The sequence below is a fragment of the Momordica charantia genome (genome assembly GCF_013281855.1).
Source record: "Momordica charantia cultivar OHB3-1 chromosome 6 unlocalized genomic scaffold, Mcharantia_2.0 BLBB01000006.1, whole genome shotgun sequence".
NCBI lineage: Eukaryota > Viridiplantae > Streptophyta > Magnoliopsida > Cucurbitales > Cucurbitaceae > Momordica > Momordica charantia.
The window spans coordinates 20,828,972-20,833,469 of NW_028275164.1; the positions used below are offsets into that span (position 1 = coordinate 20,828,972).

At 42.4% G+C, this 4,498-nt stretch overlaps 1 long non-coding RNA gene across 1 annotated transcript; it reads right to left on the bottom strand.

Moving 5' to 3' along the window:
* Nucleotides 1-392: 392 nt before the first annotated feature.
* Nucleotides 393-3,486, bottom strand: LOC148210906 (uncharacterized). The gene is made up of 3 exons (XR_015791757.1): nucleotides 2,757-3,486; nucleotides 2,630-2,669; nucleotides 393-725 (listed from the first exon to the last, which is right to left on the bottom strand). It is a non-coding gene; the product is annotated as an uncharacterized LOC148210906 (long non-coding RNA).
* Nucleotides 3,487-4,498: the final 1,012 nt, after the last annotated feature.

A 4,498-nucleotide genomic window follows, 5' to 3' on the forward strand; every position in this document is an offset into this window, starting at 1 on the left:
TCAGTGTTGGTTTGTTACGGAAAGGATGTTGGATGAGTCTTAGGGCCCCGTGAGTAAAAGGTCGGGGGCTGATACGTCTCTATGGGGTGTCGATGTTGTAACGCCCCAAGAATTTCACCATCTCCAAACAGGGACCGTTACTAAGCCTACCTAAAATTTTCACATAAACAAGAGAATTTTCTTCACAACAATACTAAGCAATAGAACTACCACGCTTCCGCTGCGCTACTCTGATTTTCAACACTCACGAAAGCTTGAACAATTAGAACAACAACACTAAAGTTTTAAGAGAAACTCAAATCCTATACAGATAAACCATTTAATACCGACTTCACGTTAACCAAACCCTTCAAGGAAACCTTTACCAACTATAAACCATCCACTAAGTGAATTTTAACATCTCGAATGGCATTAAAGCAAAAACTAATTCAAGTACGAACAACTTAAACGAATGTATACATAAATATCCTAAGTAGATTACAATCCCGTAGTTCAAGAGGCTAACAAAATTAATGCTCTAAAAGAATAATGGATCGGCAACCTTACAACATCCTTTAGACAATAGAACTAAACAAAACCAACCACTACCAACTCAACTACAGGATTAAATGGCCACCACTATCCTAACTAAAAGGAATTAATTGCACGCAGCAAAGCTAATGGTCCTTCCGATCAAACCTCCTCCTCGCCATCACCATCCCAAGAACTAGCTCGATACCTGCAAACTGGAGGGGAAAAGAGGGATGAGTACAACCACAGTACTCAGTAAGCAGCCCTTATCTGAAGGGTCACGCACAAACAACATACTTATCAAGGAACAACGTGTCATGCTTATTAAAGGATCAACACACACACATCATGCTCAACCAAATCATGAAACATTCGCAGTCAAGCTTTTCATCACATTATGCATTCAAACACGGACACATTCTATAAAATTCGGTGACAACCACAACCAGAAACACATTAACTACCAGTACTAACCTCTAGTCTCCCTAACATCTCAAGTATTTCTACGCTTATCACAGCTACTCTAGCCTTCCACAGTTAACTCCTTCAAGCAGAGTCGGCCCCTGACCATTTATACCCAGAGCCCCAACCCTGCAGCATCGGCCCTCGACCATTTATACCCGAGGCCTTGAACTCTGCATCGACCCTCGACCATTTATACCCGAGGCCTCGATGTCTAATCTATTGGCCCTTGACCATTTATACCCAAGACCTCAATAGTTCTCCTTTCGAAAGACTCCTCGCATCGACCCCCGACCATTTATACCCGAGGCCTCGACGCTCATCTTTATCCAATATTGGAGTATCGACCCCCGACCATTTATACCCGAGGCCTCGATACCCAATTAGTGACGTATCAGCCCTCGACCATTTATACTCGAGACCCTGACACTCACCCATTCACTTCATAACTTTCATAACTCCACATAATATTTCTAGCCTCCAACCAAGATTTCAGTACTACTTCCCTAATAACTCCAACCACCACAACGCCCATCAACAACACCACCACTAGTATGATTTCAATGCACCTCTCAGCTCACCAACACAATTCAGCATGCTTCCACAATATAAACATCATTCTAATAGCAAAACAGTAAACCAAACATGCTTTCACAACATATCAATTCTTAACAACCGCGCCACAGTGAGTTTAGTCATAACAAAGCATAGTCAACCAATTGCAAACGATTGGAGCCCAACACAATTCATCCAAACACTTAATATCCAACGTCCATATCCAATAAGCATTGCCAGATATAATAAACAACTCATGAGACACGCCAACCACTTTATACAAATTCAGACAACAGACATTCCCAAAATAAATCCACTTTAACGAACATTCCCTATAAACATACATCATTCTAGAACAGATCTCAGCAGCTCAACAATACAAAATTCCCACTATGATCACCGACGGACATTCAACACTACCCAGGTATACAAACCAACATAAACAAGAGTTACACTGCACAACAACGTATCATAACAAATATTAAACGTCATAAACAGCACATCGGCAACTAAATAACAAACATCAACGCACGCACCCGCCCCCGTGCTACTTACTTTGTTATGTCTCAAAATTCTCATAAGGGTCCTACTTGCTACTACGCCATGCCTCACGCATCAACAATCTCATAACAGTCCAATATACGATACACCGAAATGATCATATGTAAAAGCCAATCAATCTAAAATAGTCCAACATGATCCAACGGCTCCAGCAGGCATCGTTCACAGAAAAAGCACAATCAACCACTTAACCAAAATATAGTTGATAGATACCCAGCATTCATCAAACACTACCGACTTCTCATAAACATTCAACATGCTTTCGAAACAACAGATTATAGTACCGGTATACAAGTTTCATCATGAAAACCAATTAGAACATAACAACAATTCAATCATAGTGATCCAAGATTACTTGACTACAATTTATTCACACAACCACATAATTTTCCAAAGATATATCAACAGTTTTATCAACAACGACGTTCGCTAAATGATAACAACGACAAGCAACATGCAAATATCACACATGGGTACACGAGCAAACAACCATATCATATCAGCACACAACAACCAACCCCTTCAGTAAGAAACTACTTACTACAAAGTTCTAATGCGCTACCAAGTTCACGGAAGGGTTCCTAAATCCAAAAGCAAACCAAACTTGATTAGAATTCATGTTAGAAACACTTAGTTTGCATCGAAAATGAGTTTAGATGATCCGTTACCTACTATCTCACCATAAAACCTCTTGGGTAAGGAGTGAGTTGATGCCAAGAAGGCTTGAGCTTCCAAATCCGGGTCCGAGAGGCTTCGAGCTTGCTGGTTCGATACCGAAAAGAAATGGGTAACTTAGTTCTAGCTCCGAACAAGGATGGGTATCACAAATCGAGCTTCAATTTGGTATGGGTAACTGTCAAAATGCACCGGAATACTACTGCTCGCGTTGGGATGGGCTGTCGGCTTCAAATATGGCTTAACCAGGGTGTCGCGTTGTCGTTTCAGCTGTCGAAAGATGTCTGAACGCTACGAACTGAGGCAAAAATCATCGAGACGCCATGGCCCGTCACTGCTGCACCTGTTCCACGCTCAGGCCACCGCAAACCCGACGCAATAACCCGCAAGGAAGACGTCGTCGGTCAGGCTGCCGTGGATACTGCTAGGGAGTTACGCCGACGCTACCCGTGTACGAGGAAGATACCGATCGATGTTGGCACCGCTCGTGGAGAAAACCCGTCGGGGAAGACGCAGCCGTGGAGCTCGCTGCACACGTCCGCTGTTCGTGGGTCTGCTCGATGTCAGCCGCCGCCAGAGAAGAACTTGAACTGCCATGGGCGACGCCGTCGCTGGAGGGCTGGGTCGCCGGAGGGAGCTGTTGCCGGTGAGGACTTGCTGGAGAAGAAGAAGCAAGGGAAGGGGGGCGGCGGCTCCAAAACGAGAGGAAGAAGAAGAAGAAAGGAAAAAAAATAAAAAGAAAAAGAAGAAGAAAAAAAAACAAAATAGATTTAGGGTTTTTTTTTTCTTTATTTTGTTTTAAAACCAATAGCCCAATTCCCAAATCTTAATGAGGCCCAACTAAAACTACAATGGTCCAAGACAAAAGCCCAATAATTATGCTTTAGAAATAAAATAAACCCCACAACAACCCGAAATAAAATAGTTAACTTAAACTCTAAAACCCAAGAATAATAATTCAAAGAAAAGTAGAATTTAGAAAGAAAAATTCTAAAACTCGTGAATTTAGAATTTAACTAAAAATCTCCTACACAGGTCGAGAAATTAAATTACCTTAATCCAAAGAAATTAAACTTAATTCTAATTTAGCCAAAAATTAGAATTTCAAAGTTAGAAAATCCAAGAATTAAAGTTATCAACTTAGGGAAAAATCCAAATACACTATTTATCTCTTAAAATAAACGAGTCAGAGAACGCGGGGCGTTACAGATGCTCTGAGTACAAAAGGTCGGGGGTCGATACACCAGTTTGGTAGAAAGGAGTGTCGAGGTTCCGGGTACAAAGGGTCAGGGATCGGCATGATGAGTCTAATTGAGAATAAGTATTGGGTCTATATATGGTGGTGACGAAGGATCAATACGTTGAGTAGTCGTCGGGGGCCTTGAGGATAAATGTCAAAGATCGATGCACAGTTCAAGGCCTTGGGGATAAATGGCAAGGTCGAACACCAAGTTTCCGTAAAAGAGTGTCGGGGTCTTGGGGATAAATGTCAAGAGCCGATACGACTCGAGGAGTTAGACTTGGAGGACTAACATGGGGTGGTGGTTATGAGCAACAGTCCAAGACCTTGGGGATAAATGGCAAGGTCGACACCAAGCTTCGGTAGAGAGATGTCGGTACCTTGTGGATAAATGTCAAGGGCCGATACGCCTCGAAGAGCTAGACTTGGAGTACTAACTCAGGGTTTAGTACGAGTGGTAGCTTGAGAGGGTTAGAGACTAGTGGGTCGTGCGAA